The 27,089-nt window shown below is 37.4% G+C and overlaps 1 protein-coding gene and 1 long non-coding RNA gene across 4 annotated transcripts in view; one reads left to right on the top strand and one right to left on the bottom strand.

Moving 5' to 3' along the window:
* LOC123881235 (protein outspread) overlaps positions 1-27,089 on the bottom strand; it is a 389,980-nt gene that overhangs the window by 331,793 nt on the left and 31,098 nt on the right. The gene's annotated exons all lie outside the window — the stretch shown is intronic.
* LOC123881267 lies at positions 16,839-25,122 on the top strand. Its single transcript, XR_006799449.1, has 3 exons — positions 16,839-16,849; positions 17,503-17,509; positions 25,042-25,122. It is a non-coding gene; the product is annotated as an uncharacterized LOC123881267 (long non-coding RNA).

Genomic DNA, 27,089 nt, shown 5'->3' with positions numbered 1-27,089 from the left:
TCATTCGCGATTCAGAGAAAATGCGCGGGCATTGGATGAAAACAAAAGTTACTAAAATAAAAAACAATCTTAGAAACCAAAATAGAAATAGTTGTTACAATTTCACTTAACTCGCTGTAAACAAGTCCTAAACCTTAGGTCGTAAACAAAGGCAATAATACGAAGAATTCGTTTACGAGACGGAATAAAATCCTCCGCTTAGGTATATAAAATTAAAATACTACATTGAAAGGATGGTTTTATTGCGAGATTTAAATAAAGGTAAAAAGATTTTGTAGCCGGAATCATGTTTTCATAAGGATATACACGTTTGGCAACGTGGAAATGTCTAAATATATTCATTACTAGAGGATGCCCGCGACTTCGTCCGCGTGGATTTAGGTTCTCAAAGATCCCGTGGGAAATGTTTGATTTTCCGGGATATAATGCCTATGACATGACAGGGACGCAAGCTCCTCAGTACCAAATTTCATATAAATCGGTAAAGCGGATGGGTTTTTAGGAATCCCGTGGGAACTCTTTGATTTTCCAGGATAAAAAGTAGCCTACGTGCTAATTCAGGGCATAATCTATCACCATTCAAATTTCAGCACAAACCGTTCAGTAGTTTTTGCGTGAAGGAGCAACAAACATACCTACACACACACACACACACACATACATACACACAAACTTTCGCCTTTATAATATTAGTGTGAAGTGTGATTTGAAAAGTAGATTCCAGATGGACGTAAGCTAGTATTATTTATAATATAACCCGGGCAAAGTCGGGTTGGGCCGTTAGTGTTTAATAAAAGAGAGGCCTTTGACCCGCAGGTCATACATTCACAGACATTCATACGAAGCAATAAGTAGGTACTATTTATTCTCTATACGCCGCGCTGCCATATTTTTTTTTACCAACACAATCATCGCATTTCTATTTATCAACCACAAAATTGGCTTGTTCGACCCAGGTACGCAAACAAAAAAACCAAAAAACTGGTATTAAATACCGTTGCTAGTTAGGTTTGTTTGTATGAATGTACCGTTCCATTCCGTTTTGCAGTTTAATCACGCGTGCAATTACAGTGTAATCCATGATAACTAATATTTGGGTATCTAGTATCCACCTATTTATCATATCGGTATCCGGTAGTTATAGCCATTGACCAGGCTACTGGTATCTGAAAGTAATTGGTATTATTTTTGTTGCGTTTAATTAAAAATTCTTTATGACAGGTTTATTTTGGACTACAATTTCGCCTGAGGGTAAGTAGGTAGTTATTCCATAATGATAGTCTATGCAGATTTTTATAAGTACTCTGTAAAACATGGGAGAAATCGGTATTTAAATAGTGAAGTAGACGTATTAACATTTGCGAAAAGTTGAAAACTTTGCGAAATTTACTATAGTTTTTCGCAAAGAATAATATCTAGTAAACATTATAGGTAGATAGGTAAATATTACATTAGGTGTTTGTTACCTTTGTAACATACTCCCAGAAATAACTGCCGTCTTTTTTAAAAAAAAAAATACTTTTGTGTTATCGCCAAAAAACATATCAATTTTTAACAAATGATTTTTCTAAAATATAATGCTACATAGGGCAAAGGTTTTACTTTTTAGTTTGGTCCTACGCAGCATTCTTTTTAAGAAACATTAATTTATGACGTTTTTTGTATACTTAACTCAAAAACTACTTTTTAATATGACTGCATATAAGATATCCCCAACCCAACAAAGTGTTTCTTTTAAGAAAACCGATCCATACAACATTTAAGAGGGCTCTCTCCGTCACTCGTTTCCACTCGTTTCATACAATCGTAGTTCCAATTTCATTTGAATACTAAGCAACCTAAGTCCATGAAATTTTGCAGACATATTCTAGAAACTAATATCTATGTCTGTGGTTTTCCAGATTTCTATTAAAATATTCGGTTTCAAAGTTACGCGGTCTTAAAATTTTCATACAAATCTTGGAGCCCCTGTAATTTTAAAACTACATATTTTTAGAAAAATCTAAAACACCACAGACACAGATATTAGTTTCTAGAATATGTCTGCAAAATTTCATGGACTTTGGTTGCTTAATATTCAAATGAAATTGGAACTACGATTGTATGAAACGAGTGGAAACGAGTGACGGAGAGAGTCCTGTTAAAATTGTTACTGGTGACTGATTAATTATTCGGTGACTGTCTTAAAACGATTGTCTACTTTACCAATTAAAATCTCTACCATTAAAAAAGTTCCCAAATTAAAACCGACAGGATCTAAGAACTATAAATTAATACGCCGCTCCTTTTATTTCTCTTCAACTACATTCCACCGATTTCCACTAATTAAGCCATAAAGAAACATTCTTTATAATCACGCGCACATGTCGCCTAAAACGGTGCCAGTTTAAATTATCAGCATTCAGGAATATCAAAGGGTCCAGTTTAATTTAGGCTTCCTTCTATTTGCATCGGAGCCATCAATCTGTGGCCCTCGGATAGGGTTACCATAGCATAATCGACATTTTTGGGATTCGTAAACTGTTTTAATACCTGCCCGATATGCCTCAAACTTTGACCCAATCATTGCATTCACAAATGGTCTAACAATCATAGGAGAGCCCATTGTGGCTAATCGCTAAACTAAAATTACAGATGCTGCCCTTTGTACCGGAAAAGAATAGTACTAAATTTATACCTGTCAAGTTAGTGCTGTATATTACATCGCTATATAGAATAACGGTACTAAAATTAAATACCGTGTAGAAACCAAAGGGATATGGGTTTAATAAAAACTGCCACACCCCTTCCAGGTTAGCCCGCTTCCATCTTAGACTGCATCATTACTTACCACCAGGTGAGATTGCAGTCAAGGACTTACTTGTATCTCAACAAAATAAAATAAATGGAGTAAAACATTAATTTAGATCCGATGTACTAGTAATAAACATTTCCAATTATTGCAATGTGATTAATATCCGACTCAGCCTAAACGTCTAATCCTAAACGTCTTTCTTGAAAGGCTAAGGCACATCACTACCAAAAGGAACTAGGTCACTACGCCACTGACGCAGTATACTATTAGTAGACGCAAAAATTGCGAAACCTTCGAACCTGCGTCTTCTGGGTTCACGCCCGAAGCTCCGACCGCTAAGCTACGGCATCGTTTACTGCCAGTAACGAAATTTACGATAATATGTATGTTCACTCGGTACTAAAGCGACTGTAAATGGCATCTAATAGCACACACAGAAGTAGCAGTTCACAGTACATACCTACAAGTATGTTGCACGTTCCAATTTTCCCAAGAAATTGGAACATTATGGTCCTCCTACCCTGCACCTGCACCCGCCTGTCGTATTATTAGACGTCGCGTCGCGACGCGTCGGCCGATGAACCCGCCGACCCGCTTACCGAAATAATTCGTGCGCGCGCGTTGCGTTTTGTCAAATTGCTCCGAATAGTTCGGTACGGACTGAGTACGAAATGCTAAAGGGCAACGGTTGACTCATCGATGAATGCCGAATATTTGTAGCTAGATACAATTGTTTAATGCTGCTAACAGATAAACCTTGTGACTTCTGAGTTTCTTGGAAAATGGTAGATACGTTATCGACAGAAATACTTCTGATGAATCATAAGAACTTTTTTAATGATAAACGTTTTCGTCATAACCTAATTTGAGCATTGAAATAGAGAACAACCAAGAACTTTTGACCTGGTTCCTCCTTCACCATTCTACTACCGTACCGCATGGCATTGCCAAGGGATGCACCTGTACGCGGTACGTAGTCGAAATTCTACGAACTCGTACGAAGCGATTTGCCTCCTCGGTTCTAATATGAAGTGCAAGGATATGGACCAAGCTTCCGGTATCACTTATCTATCTGTATCTTCAAGTCTAGATTAAAATATAGACATCTCCTCTTTGGCACTCGAACAACCTGACAACGTTTAAAAATTGGAACAAACCAAATTGGTTCGTCTGTTGAAATCATAATATAAATAATAAACGAAGACATTGAAGAATAAAAATATGGTAAATGACATTATCAGATAATTTGATTTTATGCAAGTATTTAATGTTTCCTGAAATACATTTCCCAAATTAAGACAAAATTTAAAATATTATGAATACCATAAAAACAGACCCTTATCCTGCCATCGAAATTTAACCTCAACGATATTTTGCAAACTTTATGTACATCGCTCGCGAATATCAAGTTACAATCGGAGTCATATTGAATCTGATTGCTTGAGATCAGATCGATATTGCTCCAGATTCGCTCTAGATAAGATGTGGCAGATACCGGCGTGTCAATGGTTGCGGACTAGTGTCGAAACTGCATGTACGAGTATTACATGAATGTGATCGCGATGTTTAGCAATTGAGATAAAGACATTAGTGATCAGACATATCCTCGTGGCTGGAGTCTGGTATTAATCGTGAGCACCGAGAATTTATTCGGCATCGATTAATAGAGCCACTATTGTTTTTCAATGCCTTAGAATGTAAAGCAAGTTATTGTTAATTTGATGACCTCATTCGCGCAGTGATGAGCGCAGTGATCTTATAATGGGAGGTCGTGGGTGCCATTCCTGGCAAGGACAGTTTGGTTTATAAAATAAATCTTTCAAAAGAGCAACCGCCGAGTTTCTTGCTGGATCTTCTCGGTAGGAAAGGCATTCCAAACCAGTGGTAGATGCTTTTGACGGTTCAAAAGAACTTGTAAAAGTCTAATTGAATAAAAATATTTTGAATTTGAATATAATGTCTAAATATTGTCTCTCTTTTCTGGTCTGATGGGTCTGTACAATGACTTTCAGTCATTGGGTCTGTAGGAAGCTTTGGTCGTGGCTAGTTACAGTCGCGTAGAAACCAATAAGACTGCCAATAAGCTTATCTGTCGGTTTAATATCACTACCATACACCTACCCTGGTTATCCCTATCATCTTCGTCTGCAGCACCACTTACCACCAGGTGAATTCGCGAGTAAAGGGTTATGTTTGAAAAAAAAATATACCAAAATCTGATTATTCATCTGGTTATAGTGGTAATATGTTACTTTTGTGGTGTAATGTTATACTTTTGTGTTTCTTTTTATGATGGTGTATTTCATTTAATTTCATATGGTAGAACAGTAATAGTCAAAAGTAATCATAAGCGGTCTAATCACCCTCAGTTTGTCAGAAGTCACAACAAACACGGAGATACGTAAAACTAGTCACCGAAAATTTATTCAAAATAAACATCGGAAGCCAACTTTCTAATCACGGAAGATAAGCGTGTTATTAAATGACACTAAATTTGTTTGTCACGCGTGTGAACTAGGAAGGAAGATCATTATGACGATCGCACACACGGCCGCAAGAGACGCAAGAGCCGTAAGACTTCAGGCAAGGGTAAATAAGCGTGCCGCAGTTCGCACCAAACTTGTCCTCATCATTGCTTTACATTTCGATTGTGTGATGTTGTGGGCAAACCGAAGAATACGGCTGGGCAGCTTTCAGTAAATTGTTCTTGTCTTCTTGTCGTCAATACCACAATGCCTATAGACGAAAGTATTTAACTAGTGTTTTCCCGTTCTTACTTTTAGCACTGATACGTGGACTTTTACAAGGTCTGATCCACAAATTCAAAGTCGCCCAGCGAGCTATGGAGAAATAAGAGGCTATGGGAGGCAATTCCTTGAACGTTAAGATCCGAAATAAGTATATCCATTAGGAGAGCCAAGGTTTTTGATACAGCCCAAATCATCAGCAAGCGGAAGTAGCAATGGGTAGGTCATGCTTGACGTAGGGATGATGGCCGTTGAAGCCAATTTTCTAGAACTAGCGATATCAGCTATTGATAATAAAAGTCATCCAGTTTCTCCTATTATTTACACCTAATTCACATTGAAAAGTAAGCAAACAATAGCAAGTGGCCTTTGCGGCTCGTGGTATCCGATCAACTTTAAATATGTTTGCAATGCGTGTGAACTGGGAAGGAAGAGATTATTAAATAAAGATACCGGACTAATAGCCTTATGTAATATTAATAACAAGTTTCTAAGATTAAGCTAATGAAATGAAATGGCTACTTGAAATGAGAGATACGAGTAAAGCAGGATGTAGTCAATCCGATCGCTCATTATTGTTGTCGATCTTATTAAATTCTCCAGTAGGACTTATACGGCAAATACTTAAGGAGAATCCTGATCATATAGGCGAACTAAAAGCATTCCTGTCGATCTTAAATATTACAACTAAATGATGCCCGCGACTTCGTCCGCGTGGTTTTAGGTTTTAATCCTGTGGGAATTCTTTGATTTTCCGGGTTAAAAGGTAGCATATGTCACTCTCCAGGTCTTTAACTATACCCATGCAAAAAATCACATCAATCCGTCGCTCCGTTGCGACATCATTGGAAGACAAACCAACAAAACAAACACACTTTCGCATTTATAATGTGGATGATGCTCGCAACTTCATCTGCGTGGATTTAAGTTTCTAAAAATCGTGTAGGAACTTTTTGATTTTCCGGGATTGAAAGCAGCCTATATTCTTCTCCGGGATGCAAGCTATCTCTGTACGAAATTTCGTCAAAATCGGTTAAACGGATGGGCAGTTCAAAAGCCAGCAAATAGACAGACCCACTTTCGAGTTTATAATATTATTAATAGTATGGCAGTAGGTTTCTCCTGGATGTATAAAAAAATATTTACTTTGTATATATTTTTTGGGTCTCCTCTCAGAAATTCATAATAATCTACCACGGTGGCCGAATCCTAATTAGCAGCAGACGGCGATGGGTTGGTGGTGATGATGATGATGAAACATGTGCAAAGAGTGGTGTCATTTTAAACAAGTATTACAGATGTTTATGACAATGCAAATCACAGAACATATATGGCAAGCATTGAGAAAGTTTCTAGAAGCATATTACGAATAAGTATCTGCATCATTGTACACATCAGCTGTCTGCCGCACTGTCAATTGCTTGAAGAGGTTCCTGTTTCGATCTCATATGCATCGAGTTAGCATTCGATTATATTGTGCAGTTTCTTGCGATTTACCCACGGTTTACTGTATTACGAAGGTTGCACAACCTTATGTTAAATGTATTAACATACATATACAACAACATAAGACAGAAACTTGTAATGAATGGAATTTTTTTTTTTTTTTTTTTTGTTGACGCTGGGGAATGCATTTACGCATCCCCCCCGGAAGCTAGCCAGCCAGCAGCCAGCCAGCTGAGGGAGGGTATGTGGGACTCGCCGGCCGAGAGGCGACCGGAATACCCACTAAACCCCAGCGGCGCTACTGCGCGTCGCCTGGCGACTGGGTCACGGGAACGGCCGAAGCAAACAACCGCGACCCAGCCAGCGACGTCTGCCGAGGCAGACCCTCCACCGGGGACCTGCTCGGTCCCCACCACCGCACCTCCGGGACGCACCAACGAAGTGCGTCCCCCGACCCTGGGACGCGCACGTCGCCCGCGTCCCATCCTCCGCTTCGTCCACTGTGCCCTCTGCTAGTCAGAGGGACACGCGGAGAAACCTCCCCCCCTGCCAGGTCATTAGCCATAGCCAACAATATCTCCGAAGAGAAATTATTAGCCATGTTACCGGGGCGCACCGGCCCGAACACTGCTCTTCCCCTCGGACGCATCCAAAAGGGACCAGCAGCATCCAGGCACACTGGGAGGTTACCTGGCTGGCGCCCCGGAAATATTTATTTTGGATAACAAGAAAGAAATTAAAAGTTTCGGATTAAAATGAAAGAGCTCGTCTTTAAATTTGAAAAAAATACCAATTTTTTCCAATTACAAAATTTAAATACAGAATAAGGGAACGACCCAATTCAAGTCAGATTAGTTTTGGAATTCAGCTTCAGGCCCCCCGGAGTCATTATTTATTATTAAAGTGATGATTAAAAATTATCACCGTAATGTTACCGCCATTTCAAAAATATACTATGAGCTATAGAGTTAAAGTTTAGCACAGTTATAGAAACTACAGAGGACATACATAAATCAGGGTAGGTACCTCCTGAACATGAAAAGTGATATTCCAAAAAAAAATTGCTTTACCTCCCCCAGTGATGATACTTAAAATTACATAAATATACTATATAATACTTAAAGTTAAATAATAATTTTTAAATTAGTATTAAATTTCTTAGAAAATTTTTGAAAAGTACTGTTTAAGAAATAATGACTCCCGAAGTTTTAAGCATGGGTATTAGAAGTTGTTCTCAGTATATTTCGATTCTTGTTTCTGACGAAAAAATGATTTAAGAATTGAAGCGTCCAAGCATCGTTTAAGCAAGCAACTTTCATTGAACTTGTCTACATTAAATGCATATTCTGAATCCGAATGATAGCGGAAACTATAACCTCATTTAACTATCTGCACCCAAGTTATAAATGTCTCTCCGTAGTCCAATAAACGGTAGCATAGTCTTAACGATAACTGCACAGACCTCCGGCTAGGACTTCGATTGGCCGAGGTCATAAAATTTTATATACTCACTATATTTTCTAGGTGTCTTAACATTAGAATTTCTAATGAGCGAAATGGGTTTGCTGACGCTTTCAAAAGGTCACAATTTAAGTATTAACATCCGTTAGAGATTTCATGTTCATTAGAAGTGCCTAGTAAAATAATAGAAACTAGCTGATGCCCGCGACTTCGTTCGCGTGGATGTAGGTTTTTTTAAAAATCCCGTGGGAACTCTTTGATTTCCCGGGATAAAAGTAGCCTATGTGCTAATCCAGGATACTATCTATCTCCATTCCGAATTTCAGCCAAATTCGTCCAGTGGTTTTTGCGTGGAGGTGTAACAAACATACACACACACACACACACACATACAAACTTTCGCTTTTATAATGTTAGTGTGATAGTAAAGCTAGCTATAACCTAGCTTAGGTTAGGTCTGCACCCGCCAATACAAGCGACTATCTATGGATGGATGAAAACCTAGCTTAGTTGCTGACTGTACCTACCTATGTAAATGCTGAAATGGTATCGCATAACTTTTCTTTTTTAACCCCCGACCCAAAAAGAGGGGTCCATCTTAGGCTGCATCATCACCTGCCAGCAAGTTCGATTGCGCCAATTAGCGCTAGTCTATTTTTAAATTAAAAAAAACCTAATTTGATAGACCGACTTATACAATTATACATTCTTTTTGGACCAGTGCAAGCTTGAATGTTCGGTCCAAGTCTCGTGCCAAGAAAACAATAAATAATAAATTACATTTTTAATAACGTTTTGCTCGGAGCCCAATATAAAATGGCAGTCGTTATCGGCCCGCTGGACATCTTAATTTCGCGTTTTAATTTATTGTTAATACGCCATCTATATCACGAACGTCCATTGATATATTTACGTTGCAATTGCAAATAAACATCACAAAGTGGGCGATAAGAATTTAGGTTTATTTCTCTTTAATCTAACGTTAGTTTTACCTTCATGCTTATTCCTTTTTCTATAAAGTTTATGTAGGTTACACGAATAAATTATAAATACGCGTCGCGTACGCGTCTTCGTTTTTTTAAGTTAACATTTTTTTAGACGCGTTAGGCGATTGTGGGCTAAGTAAAACCTTCAAGGGTGCGTCAACATATTTTTTTTTAAGTTCATGTTGCTGCCTCTATATTCTGTAACAATATGTGAAAGCTTGGAAAACGCATGTAATTTTTTCCATCTTCAAATGTTAGAATAATTAGTGGCAGTTCATTAATTCATAGTTCATAGTTCACAATAACACCAAGTGTTACATTTTACTTGAAGTTGATTTTAGTAATTTTTATAATCAAACCTTCACTAATTTCAACTTCTTATTGTGGCGCGCGAGCTAATGTTTCAATTTTTTCTGCGATGATGTAAACTACCTCTCTATGTTGAACTTTCTGTGTTGAAAATAGGGTTGCCATGTTTAAAACATGTTAACACAGTTTAAACATGCATAAATCTACTTCTACACAAAAAATGATTTGTTCTTTTTCCAACCCTGATTGAAAGAGTCACTATGTCCACTCCTACACGTGTTATTCTATGAAAATAGATATGGTCAACGAAGATTACGGCTAGATAACCTAATCTAAAAGCTATAGTATCTTCCAAAATAAAATATGTTGATAACACAAACAATCCACTATAATAAAAATATTTGTACAAAATTATGCAGTTTTATTGACATAATAAACCCGATACCGATGTCTAAAAGCAAATAAATATAAAACCATAAAAATATATCGTGGCCATATTGAAGCGACATTGAAAGTGAATGTAGGCGCACCTGTACCTCTGGCCGGTCACCGGACTCTGCCGTTTTTCGTTAGGTCACTGTGACTCCGTGGAGTACCGTTACAAGTTTGTTTAAGGGGCTACAACGATATCCTAATAATATCCTACTAATATTATAAACGCGAAAGTTTGTATGTTTGTGTTTGGATGTTTGTTACTCTTTCACTAAAAAACTACTGGACGGATTAAGCTGAATTTGGAATGGAGATAGATTATATCTTGGATTAACGCATAGGCTACTTTTTACCCCGGAAAATTAATGAGTTCCTACGGAATTTTTAAAAAACCTATATTCACGGGAATACATATATCTAAAACGCAAAAAATGTTTCTATCTAAGTTCGTTCCTGGTTCCTAGACTTAAAAACTATCCAATCGATATGCCCCAAACCGGTTTCATTAGAAAGGCAATAATGCGAAGACGGTTTTAGACCACTAAACAATGCATTAGACACATTCTTTTTTTAGCATAGTAGCACACGCTGGGTATACATCGATGGTTGGAATGTATTGGCAAAATATGAGGAAGATATCTAAACTAATCTTCAAAACATTCACAGCGTTTTTGTAATTCGCTGCAATCTCATCTGTTAAGAAATGCCGAAAAAATCATTCATTAAATTTTTTCAAAAGTTTTGGAATTGAACTCTATCCGAAAAATGATTTTCAGTGATGTTCCTCAAATTCAATGAATTAAGATTAAACTCCCAATAATATTCAAATATCAAAGTCATTGTCTCTATAGTTTTTTTTAAGTTATGGGTTAGAAAAAAAAACGCATAAGTATAATATATAAGCTGCTTACGCGCCCTTTAACTTGTAACACTAACATGGAGCGACACAAGAAAGCATTTATATTCACGAACGTTTCTCCAACTGTCAAATGTGACGTTTGTATTTTTTTCACGAGCGTTTTAAAATTCCAAGCCAACCTAACAATGAGTGGGAAAAAGAGTGGACACGACTTCGAAAGACGCGAAAACCGTAAACATTCTTCCTGAAACGTACATCGCACCGTTACAATTTTTAAACATGGAACATGAACACAAATTTGAATTTTCTGAACGTTCCTTGAACTGTCAAATGTGACGTTAGTTTTTTTTACGCCGCACTTTTAAATTTCGAACGCGCCGAATTCGAACGAACAATAAGCGAAAAAGTGTGGCCAAGAAAAAAGCCTTCCTCCTGAAATGTACACACCATCGCCTCGACATGATTGAGTAATAATACATGAATTATTTACGATGTGGTAATTTCCCGGTCGGCCTTTTTAGGCGGGCTTCGTTCGTTTGAAAGATATACGACTTCACAAAATACATTCACTCGTGTTGCCAGTTACAATATTAAATAACTGATATTCGATTCCGGTCCCATTTTAGAACTAGCAAGGGTTTAGCATTATTTATCGAGGCAATTAAAATTGTAACAAGTCCGCAAATCGAATTTCAAATCGTCGGTAAGTCTATCTCGTTTAAAAATAAAATACTACCTACTTCTATATACTTCAAGTCTTAATTAAAACATACTTCAAGTGTTTTAATTTAAATAACATACCTAAACTGCTGAATCATAACTAGTGGTACTGATAACTATCATGCTATTGGGTAAATAAACACCCAGAGTCCTCTTCTAATAAAAAAGAAAAACTAAGCATTGTTTGACCACAAAAATGGAAATAGCCTTCCAAAATGCGTCAATTTAGTAGTACAACTTACTAATAAAAAAAGACTGGTAGAGTAAACCACAAACATTTTTTTCGCGGCCAACGGAACCGTAATACTCTCCAGAATTGGACCAAATTAGAAACGATAGTTAAAAAAAATAATTACCGGAATCACCTTAAAAGAGAAAGAGGACTCTAACAAGACAGGTAGGTTAGGCACCTACATAATGTAAGAGTTCCTACAGTATATCCCCATCAATCTTCGTAGAAACGACACCAGTTTATGGGGCCTCAATTATTTCCTCCTATAAAGCGGTGGGTGACAATTTTACAACTTAACCAAGGAAGAGGCGTGTTAACACTTATCGCCTCCTTTTACGGCATCAAACGAGCCGCGTGGAAAGCAATACGTGGATTTGATATGTGTCACTTTCAAAATGTCAAAGTGACGTTGACGTTTTTCAGAAAGGCAACGATCAAAGACCGCGACCGTTCAGTCTGTATAAAAGGTTTAGTACAGATCAGAAATCGGAGCTCATTATGAATGCGTGAGTTTGTCTGTCTGTCAATCTATTTGTATTTAGGGTTCCGTACGTCAAAAGGAAAAACGGAACCCTTATAGAATCACTTTGTTGTCTGTCTGTCTGTCCGTCCGTCGTGTCTGTCAAGAAAACCAATAGTACTTCCCGTTGACCTAGAATCATGAAATTTGGCAGGTAGGTAGGTCTTATAGCACAAGTAAAGGAATAAATCTGAAAACCGTGAATTTGTGGTTACATCACTCTCAAATGTTCTCGATTTACTCTTATATGACTATGCAAAATATAGGTAGATACTTTAACGTTATTGATTTTCTAATTGAAATTATTGAGTTAAAAAAAAACATACCATCGAATTGAGAACCTCCTCCTTTTTTGAAGTCGGTTAAAAATAGGGTATTAATAGGAATCAGGATTTTTTAGCATAAAGTAGAGCGCCTTACTCTATGGCATCCACAATTTTATTGTTCTTCGGACCAAGAATATCAAATAGATCATAAACAAAGAGCCACGTTTGGAAGTTATCTCAAAATTTCTACAATGCACGATCCAACGATTAGTTTACGGTTTAGCGATAACAATCAGGACCAACTACACAATGCTGAATGCGTAATGAATTTACACAATTCGATTTACGTACGCCAATTTAAGTCTAATTCGACTCGGTAGAGGCTCTGTTAAAAGAACTTTCAGGTAAGTGGCGATTTGTGATACAGTATCTCTACTTATTTTAAAGCTCTCAAAATATACAAAATATACCTAAATTACTATCTTTATTCCGCTTATGTGGTTAGCAGTGGCGTGCAAGTCATAGAGGCCTTAAGGCACTGCTTACCCTAGTTGTAACAGCTCAACGCATATTTTTCATTTTGACCCGCCAGTAAACAGGCTTCTACCTAGCTTATGTCTAGCTTGGCTTCAAAACCTGTGCACGCACTTGGTGGTTAGGTTGGTTGGTTGGTTCAAGCAAAAATCTACGTGCTTGACGTCAAACCGCTTGACCGTCTCGGATGCCCTTAAGGGTAATATTGCCAGATTTTTTGAGCCTGTTAGAGATAAGGCGAATGCTCAATTTGGCTAATAGACGGTATTACAATATGAATGAATTTCATGAGTTGAATTCCTTGGTCCTAATGGAACAAGAATTCAACTTTCACTGAGAGAAACGCTAAAACGTTAAAAAATCAATCGTCTTCTCACTAAAAATTACGTAACAATTAGCAAGTACTCTCAATTGAAATGATGTGGCAGTGTGGCGTAATTTTGCTATATTCAGCCTCCTTGATTCTGCCTATTTTTGTGCCAGTTAGAAACTACTTGATTGTGACCTGAAAAACTTTTTTTTTCACAGCACACACCAATAGCACAGTCGTCGCTTGATAAATCTTGAATTTTGTGTCCAAACTGTTTTAAATCTCAAGGTTCACAGATGACTGCATTGTCTGTCTGGGTGTCTGTCAGTGATGAAGACAAAAGTTTGGAAGAAGTAAAACCGAATTTCAAATATGAGAAAAAACAAAATCAGGGCTTTAATGTTTTAATACTAATCATTGGGGCCCTGGCATTATATCGCAATGAAGGCATTCTAACAGTAACTTCATTTGGGTAACCCGCTTACTTTGTAAAATAACCGTTATTTGTGGGTTTAACAGACAGCATGACATAAGCACGCCACAAGAGGATTATTTACTGAGGCGGCGCACGCGCATTTTCAATGTCACGTCCCTTTAATCGAATGATCTCTTTACTTTATGACATGTGGAGCAGGTTTCTTTAAAAAAATACGGTAGAGAGATATTTTAAACTAGCTGTACTTCTCCGGCTTTGCTCGGCATTCGTTCCTGAAAATCCTTTCTTATTGGAAGTCTATGTTAACCGTAAACTCCATAAAGGTCTGGTAAGGACTGACTGACTGATCTATGAACGCACAGCACAAATTACTGGACGGATCCGGCTGAAAGGCATACATGTAGATGACGTAGACATCCCGCTAAGAAAAGATTTTTTTGAAAATTCAACCCCTAAGAGTATTAGCTAAAATAGGGGTTTGACATTCAATTCGTCCGCAGATGAAGTCTCAAGGCCCTTCTCATTCTGAGAGAAGATCTGTGGTAAGTATAGAGCCGGCGATGGCGATGAGTTGATCAGATAGATTGAATATTGAAACAACGTTGTCATTAGGACGAAGAAGTGTGAAACCAGCAGATTTAGTTTATTGTATCGTTTGATCAGCTTTCTAATGAAGATTATATATTTATTTATGCGCGTTTTAATATACTTTTTACCGCTATAAACGTCTCATTTGCTATTTCACAACACACAAGCCCGGAGCGTTGTCGGCTACTTTATTGCGATTTCTCTTCGCCGCCATTATTGTTTTATACGAAGTTCAATCACGTTTTATTCAGTTTTAAGAGGGGTCTCTCCGTCACTCGCTTCATACAAACGTATTTCCAATATCATTTGAATATTAAGAGACCAAAGTCCATGAAATGCAGACATATTCTAGAAACTAATAATTATGTTTGTAGTCTTCCAGATTTCTGTTAAAATATTCAATTTCAAAGTTACGCGGTCTTAAAAATTTACATACAAATCTTTTTAGAAAAATCTAAAACACCACAGACACATATTAGTTTCTAGAATATGTCTGCAAAATTTCATGGACTTTGGTTGCTTAATATTCAAATGAAATTGGAACTACGATTGTATGAAGCGAGTGACGGAGAGAGCCCTGTTAATGCCCATCAAATTGATTATTCGCTTATTCGCTTATGTATTCGGAAGTAACACTTTTTTATTTCAACTTCACTTTCGTAATAAATTATCGTAAATATGTATCGATGTTTTCTTGATATCAATAGGTGTTCCTATATAATCTTTGCGAATTTCAAAATGCTAGAATCAACGTTTTTTATCATACTCACTTAATCTATGAATAGTATAATGTATTATCTTCATCGTTATCTTGTCTTTTGCGGTTTGATTTCCGTATATGTTAATTTTTTTCTAAATTGCTTTGTCTGAAACCTGTTGAAGTAAACATTTATCTCGGACAATTTCTAAGGCATGTATGCGATATGGTGCTATAATCTTGGATGAATTAGATATAATCCAATAATTATTATATATTATCTTTTATATTACAGGAAGTATACGTTTCCAGAGAATCTATACGCCTCTTTCTTCTTTCCTTAGGTAGATCTATTTATCTATTAGATCCTATCGCATTTTTATTACGGTTAACTACGTTACTCCATATTCAGACGTACAGAACCTTCCGGTTTAAACTTTCAAAAGAAAACCTAGAACAGATGATTAAAATGCATCCCCACGGAAGATTACCTTCTAATCTCGTCAAATAGTATCTAATACAACATTTAAGTTCTAATATATTCAGGTATTCAGGTGGATTATCGCAATAGCATCTTAACCATCAGCCGACCGTATATGTCGTTAGTTCGCGGAAGTGGCGAGTACCGCGAGGTGAACTGATAGTTTTTGCTTCCACACACCAGATACGGAGTTCCTGAAGCACTAATTATTAAAAATGTTAGTAATTACAGCTTTAATATCCCATATAATTGCGTGTGATATCGACTGTGTTAATTGTTTTAATCGTTTGCTTCCGTTTGCTAAACTAATGTCAACTTCTAAACGGAAAAGGTAAGGATTAGATGAATATCTAAATAATTTTAAATTTCAATGAACTTAATTAAATAAAGTGCAGCAAAAAGATGGTAAAGCCTGTTCAGCAGTTAACAAAACTAAATTAGATGACTGAAACATTAAAATACAAGTCAATAGACATTAATGGAGAAATCCAAGACCCAATATCTCACACCGGAAGTCCGCTGCATATGCAGAAATTCATGATTTTGATAACGCATGCCGTTTCGAAAGTAGAAACAAAGATCGCTAAAAAAGATATAATAAAGAGTAAATAAGAAAACAAAAACCACATTACTTACATTTTATTTGAGGTCAGATCAAATTTATAGTCCCAATAATGACCTTTTCACCAAAATCCAAGTCGTTCGATAACATTAACTCACCTGAAACAGAAAAAAAAAACAATTACTTAAACGAAACAAGAACTCAGTTAAAGGCATTATTGAATCGATTTTTATTGGACAATTAAACTCTATGTTTTCAACAATTTATTTCGTAACGAAAATTTTATTAAGATTTATTAGAGTTTCTGATGATTGAATTCTTGTTTTGGGATGAATTTATGGTACTTAGGTCAAAACTGCGTATTTTTGGAAATGGCGAAAGAGGGTCAACCAATCAGACTACATTGATTACTGTAGAAGCCGTTTTAAACAATACTTTTTGGACTCAAATAAAAAATAGCAAAAAAGATGTTTTCTATTTTCATAATTATACCTTTCCCTTTTAAATATTACTAGGTATTTGTTTACTTAAAAGTGAATACTAAAAGATATAACGTAATAATTATATTCGTAGTCATAGTTTACTAGTTTCGAAAACCAAAAATGAATTCAAATCAAGAACACCATTTAAGTTATTAACCCCCGACCAAAAAAGAGGGGTGTTATAAGTTTGACGTGTGTATCTGTGTATCTGTGTATCTGTGTGTCTGTGTATCTGTGTATCTGTGTATCTGTGTATCTGTGTATCTGTGTATCTGTGTATCTGTGTATCTGTCTGTGGCATCGTAGCGCCTAAACGAATGAACCGATTTAAATTTAGTTTTTTTTTGTTTGAAAGGTGGCTTGATCGAGAGTGTTCTTAGCTATAATCTAAAAAAATTGGTTCAGCCGTTTAAGAGTTATCAGCTCTTTTCTAGATTTCTTGTAGAAAAGAAGGTTGGATAACCGTTAGGTTCTAACCGTTAGGTTCATAATATTATGTCAATAGACAAATGTCAAGCTGTCAAGATGGACGTTGCCTAAATACATAATTATTTATTTGAAAATGATGTTTTGGAAAACTCATATACTTTGGATCGTCGGGGGTGTTATAAATTTTTAATTTACACTTGTTTAAATGTAGTGAATTGGTAAACACTTGACGTTTACTAAATGCTGTGTCAGCTGTTTTGTTTTTTATTTAATAACTATTGGTTATTGGTTGGGCAACCATTCACACAGCGATTTGGCATTATCTAATCTAACGTCTATTTTAAGTTTTATCAGTTTACGTCGTATATTGTGTAAACTTTCTATTTCTTGGTAGGAAACAATGAATTCATTCGTATTGTCATTTATTTACCAATATATTCATTGGACGTTACATTTAGCAACCTTGGTTTTCAACTTAAAGACATTTTTGTTGCTCCCACATGTACCTAACTATCTAAAAAAGGTATATTTTGTAAAAATGATGGATTTTTAATGATTATTTTCGTGATGATAATATTATGTCAAATAATAGGCTATGGCGTGACGTGAAATCAAAGAAAAATAGGCGATTCATAGGCTACCTAGCGTCAAATGATAGTCAAACGTAGGAACATTAGACGCCTGCCGGTGACGTCGAAGTCTCGTCGTTTTATTACAAGGTAGGTCTTTAACCGTCTTGAACTGAAGATCAATCGATTGACTTTCTTGTTAAACTTTAACTAACTATTGTATCTTTTTAACAATCAATTAACTTGTTTGGTGATTACAACGTTCACGTCGAAGCCTATTCTCTGTTTCCCAAGCCATTTGGTAGCACAGATGGCGTTTATACCAATGGCACAATAGATTGCGCGTGGGTGTCAGGGTCACGCGCAGACAATTCTAAACAAACAATCGATGGATGACAAATTAACAGTCGGAAGGCATACCGGTTTATTATGCAAAGATCTATAGATATCATAAATATAAAAGGAGAAACCGATTAACTGACATAAATCAACTGACAGTTTAAGCTGCTGGGTCTACTGAGACATACCTAGTACGTACGAATAGCTTTTCTATAAGAAAGGTCAAGAGTGAATGGGCATCTTCTGGGCAAGCGAGCTCCATTTTAGGCTGCATCTTCACTTCCCAGCAGGTCTGATTGCAGCCATAGCACTAGTCCATAAATTGAAAAAAAAAAAAAAAAGATTTTTCATAAATATCATTCCAACGAAGATAGAGTGGGATCATCTGAATTCTGAACATTATAGCAATCTACGTGCCCCTCATTCTTTGCTAACACGATATCACCCAAAATGAAATATTGATCTTCATAAGGATATTTACTATGCGAAATTCATGCACTCAATAATTATTTTGTAATCCAAGGAACACCACACAAATCCACCAGAACACACTCGAGTTGTTCTTGTGGATTTGTGTGGTGTTGCGTGGTGGTACTTGAGCCTTGCTTGGTGGCTGGCTTTTCCTGCTTAGCAGTGGGAGGGTGATTGGTGCATGTCGCTTGTTGCATGTTGTACCATACAGATTTTCCTTTTTCAGCGGTTTATAGCAAATTGACGCTTTCATTCCTCATATCATGGGCTTCCGCAATACAATATTTTGAAATCTTTAATTTTATTACTGACACTGTTTCATCCGACTGTTGTTGTATATCTTGTATTTTCTATGTCAATGTTAGGAAGTATCTCTACAACAATTAGCCTACATTGCAAAGATAAGTTGGTCTGAGTCATTGGTTATCTTTTACCAGTTTTAAACAATTTTACGAATACTAAACGTATTAACCTTACTATTTGTATTCTAAGATAGGAATAATCATAAACACGTCATTCTTTACCTTTTATTTATGCTAATCATTAAGAGCAGGCCACACTGGGAGTGAAGCGAAACGAACTTAGTTTCGTCTAGTTGTAGTTCTAGTAGTCTCTTAAATGCTAGTTCGTTTCGCTTCGCTCATGTTGCTTTCGCCACGTCTTTTCATACTTCACATCGCGAACTACACAGCTAAACTAAGCCAGCGATTTTTCTTCAATAAGCGAGCGAAACGAACTTAGTTTCGCTTCGCTTCGCTCCCAATGTGGCCTACGCTTTATAATTCTCAACCGATTTTTAAGTAACTTTCAAATAACTCTACTAATATTTTTGATTAAATGCGTTTTTCCCACGATGAAACAAAGACGATATTATATTATGCGTTTGCTTGGCGTTAGAGGTTGTGTGTGTGTGCTTGTGTGTTTTAGGGATCCGTAACCAAAGGTTAGATATGTTTAGCAAGTGAGCGTTGCAATAAAATAGTGATTTTAATTATGTACGTATGTTATGGATTTTCTTAAAAAAAACTACTGAATCAATTTCTATGGATTTTTTCCAATACACCGGTACCTATTAGCTTAAAGTAGGTTGTATTTACCTCTGTAGTCTGTAGATATCACTTTAGAGGAAGTTTTTGGTAATAGTCAGGGAGTGTTGCAGCTCAAAGGTGGTTTTTAAATATTTTAAATTTTGTCTTGTACAATAACTTTTTCTTTACAATATAATTATGACCTTCATACAAGTAGGTACTTTTTTAATCTTTTACTTGTTTTCGTACGTCGATGAATTATTATCCATATCTAATCTGTCGTTCAATTAGTAGTTAAGGCTATAGGTATATAGGTACGTGGAAATTTTCCATTCTAAGGTGTTATCGCAAATCGTGTATAGTTTTTTGATTATTTTCGCTAGGTAGTTCGCTGATTAAATACTTATTGGATACCTATGACAGTATCAGATGAATAATGAAGAAATACCAATGTAATTAATTTCATGCAAATTAAATACAATTATCAAAATAAATGTAATATAATTATTCCAACCATGTGCTACATTAATTAATTAATTAATTAATCAAACTAAACTAATATAATAACATTTGCATTTTAATATCGCTTACGTAACAAAAATTTCACTGATCAAATTAACGTTAGACTCAAGTATAACTCAAGTCGAATATTTTGCTCGAGAGCTGAATATTTATTTGCTGCTTTACTACTAGTAACTAGAATTCTTCTTCATCCTGCCCATTTTCCCCAGTCTTGAGTTGAGCACCTAATGTTTCCCCATCTTTGCCAAAGCTAGAAGAAAGGGTAATGATTTTAGCAGTCTGTGATAATGGTATCTAATAATATGTATACCTATGTTTCTACTTTGTATTTACGTTTGTCACGCCATAGCTCCTACAATACTGAGCCGATTTTAATGAATGAGGTGGCAATCGATTTGTTATTATGGTCTGGGTGACATAGGCTACATCAAGTTACATCCAAAATGATGTAACGTGAAGTATCGAAAAGGTTAGTCGACATCACAGGAGACCGAAGAGCTGGCAGCTACCTCGGACAAAGAAGTAGTCTAGCCATTCAAAGGGGAAACGCTGCCAGTATCTTCGGAACCTTGCCTAAAGGGACTTCTTTTAATAATTTATTTTAGTTATTATATTATATTTTTTAAGGTTTTTAATTTTAGGTTTTATTAGTAAGGTTTTAGTTTTGAAGTTTATCTTGTTTGAGAATAGTTGGCACTTAGGTTAGAGTTCGTAACGTCTAACCAGCAACGTCTTCTTGAATGGCCTCGATATATGGCATTGAGCCTACTCTTTGCATGTCTAACGCAGAATTTTATCTAGGTATATGCTTAGATAAGTAATTATAACTAGATTTAGCTGGCTAATTAGGTATATTAGTTGCTGAGTGTGAAAGTGACCAAAGTATAACAGCTGTACTCTTCTTCGCCATTGTTAGCTAATGATGAGAACTAATAGATTATTATAGGTTAATGTTTGATTGTGGTTTTATTTTGGAATTCAGATTCCTCTATATTTAGGTCTTACGTGTTATTTTTAGATTTACAAAGAAGCGGACGTATGGAAGAGTCACTAACAACAAAAATGACTATTCAAAATGAATACAAAATGATGAATATTCAGTTTCCTTTTCCGCTTGAACTAAGCGGCAAGCATGTATAAGGAGTCAGTTAGGTTACGACCTGAGGTTCTAACATCAAACGTTGTGCATAGATAAGTCAATCTGTCAATTTGTATTGATGGTCAAAACAGGACTTTTCCATACATTATGCTTTAATGATAGTTATTTCTCACTGAATTCCAAAGCCAGAGTTCATGATAAAAGATGTGCACTTACTAGAAGACTCAAGTTTAAACTTGGATGAATTATTGAACTATTGACGCTGTTGGATAAGTACCAACCTACTCATCAAAGCAATTCTTCGCGTTCTCATGATTTACCTGACTATCGCCCACTTTGATAATTATTTTTACCTGACTAATTAATTAATTAGGCATATTAAAGGAGGCCCATAATTAGCGACCATGACAAAATATAATACTTATATAATGTCTTGGACAGTCAATAAAATATCTAAACTCGTCCAAAACCATAGAGTGCAATCGCATATGTGCAAAAGTGCGCTGTATACGGCATAGGTATTTATGATGGAGTTAACTTTAATAGCTCCAAGAGTTTGTTGGGGCGGTTTTCTCATATTATTATATATTTGATCTCATTGTTCATCTAGACTCAGTGTTTTAGAACAAATTAAACAATGGACAAATAAAAACTTCACTACAAAGAAAGTAGACAAAGTGAAAGAAATAAATTATGATATTTCAAAACCCACTTCACAGGCCTTGAAATTACAGGCGTTCTATTGTTTTTTGAAACATCACGTCTGTCTGTTAATATAGTGATATCTACGAAGAAGTCAGTCATATTGTTACTCAATAGTAAGTTTTTGCACTGTTATGACTATCAAGTAAAGAAGTTGGGCCATATAGTTTACTATCCAAGTGCGGATTGGCAACTTTACTCGACATTGCGAACTTTGCGGAGAATTCTCAAGCATGCAGATTTACTAGGATATCATCTAGTCACACTAATATTATAAAGGCGAAAGTTTGTGTGTGTGTGTGTGTGTGTGTGTGTGTGTGTGTGTGTGTGTGTGTGTGTGTGTGTGTGTGTGTGTGTGTGTGTGTGTGTGTGTGTGTGTGTGTGTGTGTGTGTGTGTGTGTGTGTGTGTGTGTGTGTGTGTGTGTGTGTGTGTGTGTGTGTGTGTGTGTGTGTGTGTGTGTGTGTGTGTGTGTGTGTGTGTGTGTGTGTGTGTGTGTGTGTGTGTGTGTGTGTGTGTGTGTGTGTGTGTGTGTGTGTGTGTGTGTGTGTGTGTGTGTGTGTGTGTGTGTGTGTGTGTGTGTGTGTGTGTGTGTGTGTGTGTGTGTGTGTGTGTGTGTGTGTGTGTGTGTGTGTGTGTGTGTGTGTGTGTGTGTGTGTGTGTGTGTGTGTGTGTGTGTGTGTGTGTGTGTGTGTGTGTGTGTGTGTGTGTGTGTGTGTGTGTGTGTGTGTGTGTGTGTGTGTGTGTGTGTGTGTGTGTGTGTGTGTGTGTGTGTGTGTGTGTGTGTGTGTGTGTGTGTGTGTGTGTGTGTGTGTGTGTGTGTGTGTGTGTGTGTGTGTGTGTGTGTGTGTGTGTGTGTGTGTGTGTGTGTGTGTGTGTGTGTGTGTGTGTGTATGTTTGTTACTTCTTCACGCTAAAACTACTGGACGGATTGGGCTGAAATTTAGAATGGAGATAGATTATACTCTGGATTAGCACATAGGCTAATTTTTATCCCGGAAAATCAAAGAGTTCCCACGGGATTTTTAAAAAACTACATCCACTCGAACGAAGTCGCGGGCATCAGCTAGTTACTAATAAATCGTTTAACTATGTCGGGTCCATGCACACAGCAGCGACTATGATGGATTGCCTGCAGCCGCGTGGGCAAGGCGAGGGGTCCGGCGGGTATGCTAATGCCCCGTGCCCCGCGGAGGGTACATTAGTACGAGCTCGGAACATTTGATTGTCCGTGATGATTATTCATCATCATTATCAACTATTGACCGGCTCACTACAGAGCACGGGTCTCCTCTCAGAATGAGAAGGATTTGGCCATATCCTACCCCCCGGGCCCATTGCGGATTGACCATCGATGTATTTAAATTGACAGACTTCAAATACTTCAAGAACATTGCAGAGAACTCACAGGCATGCATGCTTACTAGGTAAGTGTGTCCGATCCACGCACACAGCAGCGACTATGATGGATGGCCTGCAGCCGTGTGGGCAAGGCGATGGGTAAGGTATGCTAATGCCTCACGCCCCTCGGAGGGTACATTAGTACAAGCGCGGAACATTTGATTGTACTAGGATATCATCCAGTTACTAATAAGTCTTTTAATAAGTACCTCGGGTCCCATGATGGATTGCCTACAGCCGCGTGGGCAAGGCGAGGCGCCCGGCAGGTATGCTAATGCCCCACGCTTCGCAGAGGGTACATTAGTACGAGCATAGATATGTAAGTAGGTACGAGCGCGGAACATTTGATTGTCCGTGATCGTGCGACACGCAAACAGTTGCGCAATCACGCACTAGGTACAACTTCCTCTTTTTCTTCGCAACGAGACCTTTCAAGTTGCACGCCAATTGTAAAATGTCCATATGTGATACCGGCATGGCCATCATCTAATTTCATTTCTCATTCTGTGAGCTCGGGTCTCCTCACAGAATGAGATGAGTTTGGGCTAGTCTACCACACTGGCCAAGTGCGGCCAAGTCTTCCAATAGGCTTCACACACAACATTATGGAGAACTCCCAGGCATGCAGATTTTCCTTCACCGTTAAAGCAAGTTATATTTAATTGCTTGCAATGCACATAACTTCGAAAAGTTTGAGATGCGTGAACCCCCGACCCGTGAATAGAAGGTGGACTTAACCACTAGGCCATCACTGCTGCCTAATTTGGATAGGTATCATATCTGTAGCCACTAGCCTCATTTGTCGCAATAAGCATCTCGCCTTATTTGTCATTGCGAAATGTCAGATTGTTCATCGCAACATCGCGGGGAGCATTGTGCTCCACTGTTGTAGTGTGAGAGCCAGTGTCTGAATACTCTAGGTCCGAACATACACAGTCAAATAGCATTAGTTAAGTATGAAAAAAGCTAGCTTATCATCGACGTCGTGATCACCGACCCGTTAATGCACAGGTCTCCTTTCGGAATGAGAAAGATTTGGCCATAGTTTGGTAAACTATGGCCAAATCTTTCTCTGGCTGAATATGCAAAACCATCTTTCCCTCGAGAACATACTTACTTTTTCTTTCGGATTTTCGCACTAACAACGTTGCCTATCCTCAACCTTTGGCATCCAATCGATACCAGTCATTTTCCGGATGTCGTCGCTCCACATAGCAGGGAGACACCCTACACTTCGTTTGCCGAGACGCGGTATCCGACAGTTAAGTAGACTCGTCGAGCTGTAAGAGAGAGGAGCTGAAAGAGACGATTCAGTTTCGTAAAGTTTCGACTCTGTTATTCATATCTATGTGACGCTTTGTCACTGACTTTTATCAGTCTCAACGACAGAGACGGAGCCAATTATCTCTTTCTAAAGCTCGTCATGTAATAAGTGTATTTAACGTCGCGAGTTGCCAGCGCCGCAGCGGAGTCCGCTGCCACGCGTAAAAATACTAAATACGCCCCACTCATGGCCAAATACTTCTTCGTCCCTTTGGCGGTGGAGACTGGAGACGATGGGCTGCTGGGGTGAGGAGGCGCGGGGCTTTGTGCGCGACATTGGCCGTCGTCTAAGAGAAAGAGGCTGCGATCCACGCTCTGGGGCCTACCTGGTCCAAAGGTTGTCCATCGCCATTCAGCGGGGTAATGCTGCCAGCTTGATGGGCACTTTTGGTCCAGGGGCAACCAGGGGTGGTCTTTTTGACGACTATAACTAATAGGAATATTAATTATTATTTATTATTGGTTATTTATTTACCTAGATTTAGATTTTAGTGTATTTACTGGTAAATATGTAGATATTTTAACCACCGGCTCTTGGTGTATATGGATGCGCCCGCGCCTGTTTCGTATTTCGACACCACTGTCACCGCCATTGTTTCGCGTATTTCTTGGTGAATCTATCAACACATTGCTTCATTGTTTCGGTTTCCAAGTCCCAGCCCGCGACATCGGATGTTTACGAATGACATCTCATTTGCAAAGTATACTGTTCAATGTCAACAAATATTCGAACATGATATCTCGTTTACAAAGTATGCTATCCACTAGAGATGGACCATTTCAGATGTTGCATGTGAAAAATCGCCTGAAAAGCTTTTTCATATGTAAAACTAGCTAAGACCTAGAAGTTAGCAGTGGCATAGGAAAAATCACGAATCAAAATCTCAGTTTATTCCGTTTTATTTTTTAACACGCGCTAAGACGCTAATAAAGAGTGTGCGAGCGAGAACATTCGCATCGCAGTGTTAGAAACTCGACATCTTACTTGCATTGACTTAGCAAAATTTAAAAAAAAAAAAAACACCTATACTTCATATCTGCGCTGTTGATCTTGATAATAATCTCTTGTTATATTAATGTAGCAAACGATTACGAAAGTAAGTACGAAAATCGGGAAATCATTTGCCGTGAAAAATCACCCGTGAAATCACTGAAGAAAACAGTCGGCAACAAAAAATGATTTTAAAGCAATAATACCCAGCTTTACTCTTCACTGTAAATAAGCATAATATCAATTATTAGCATATGGGTACATTCTTAGGAACATTAAACAAACATCGATTGTTTGAAAGACAATTAAATTCCTTATTGACATGTACGGAATAATTATTATTTGGAACAGGACAAATGCCTTTGTCTTGGATTATGTATCTACACACATACTACTCGACATTCTTATCGGGTTTGTAGGTCTGAATCTGAAATTATAGTAATTTTACAATTTTCTTCTTGGATATTGTGTTCGTTATTGCTGAACTATTGTGACTTCATGATCATCCCATCTGCATCACTGGGTGACTACTAAGCACGGGTCTCCTCTCAGAATGAGAAGGGTTTGACCATAAACCATCACTGGGGATTGGCAGACTTCACACACCTTTGAGAACATTGTAGAGAACTCTCAGGTATGCAGATTTCCTCACCATGTTTTCCTTCACGGTTAAAGCAAGTGACATTCTATTTCTTAAAATATACTAACTTCGAAATGTTAGTTTATTTTAAGAACCCGGGATCGAACCCCCGATCTCCCATATAAGAGTTGGACGTCTTAAAAGCACTAGGCTATCACGCCTCTTTATTAAGTCTTGCACTAGTTAAACTAGGTACAATTATTGCATGATAGGTGTTTAAAGTTACGTTACGGTTAGCGTTAAACTTGATTTCCAATAATAAAGCAAAGTGGGTTGCTCAAGTTAGTATTCATACCTCCATGATTAAAGTTAAAGGTAAAATATTAAAGTTAACACAACCAATTTTAAATAAATAAATAAATAAATGAAAATATTTTTTATTCAATTAAACTTTTACAAGTACTTTTGAATCGTCAAAGGCATCTACCACTGGTTCGGATTTTCCTACAGTTGCTTTTCTTGACAGTCAACGTTTAAGGCTTAGAAGTTATGGTGGAAAAAAGAAAGCCACATACATGAACCCTGAAATCATTGCACTCCTTTTTTGGGGCAGTGGTGTAAAAATATCTCAATTTTACACCAAAAACAAACGTGAAAATCCAATGTTTACATTTCGTTGCTACCTGTACGCCAAGTTAAATATAGTCAAGAGATAATCTTGTTGAATAATGAATATTCCAAACAGTAAAACCTGAGTCACATTATGTTGACAAGT

Source organism: Maniola jurtina, chromosome 3, assembly GCF_905333055.1.
Source record: "Maniola jurtina chromosome 3, ilManJurt1.1, whole genome shotgun sequence".
In the NCBI taxonomy this organism is placed as follows: Eukaryota; Metazoa; Arthropoda; class Insecta; order Lepidoptera; family Nymphalidae; genus Maniola; species Maniola jurtina.
Note: the sequence above shows the minus strand (reverse complement) of the source record. Positions and strands in the feature narration are given on the sequence as shown.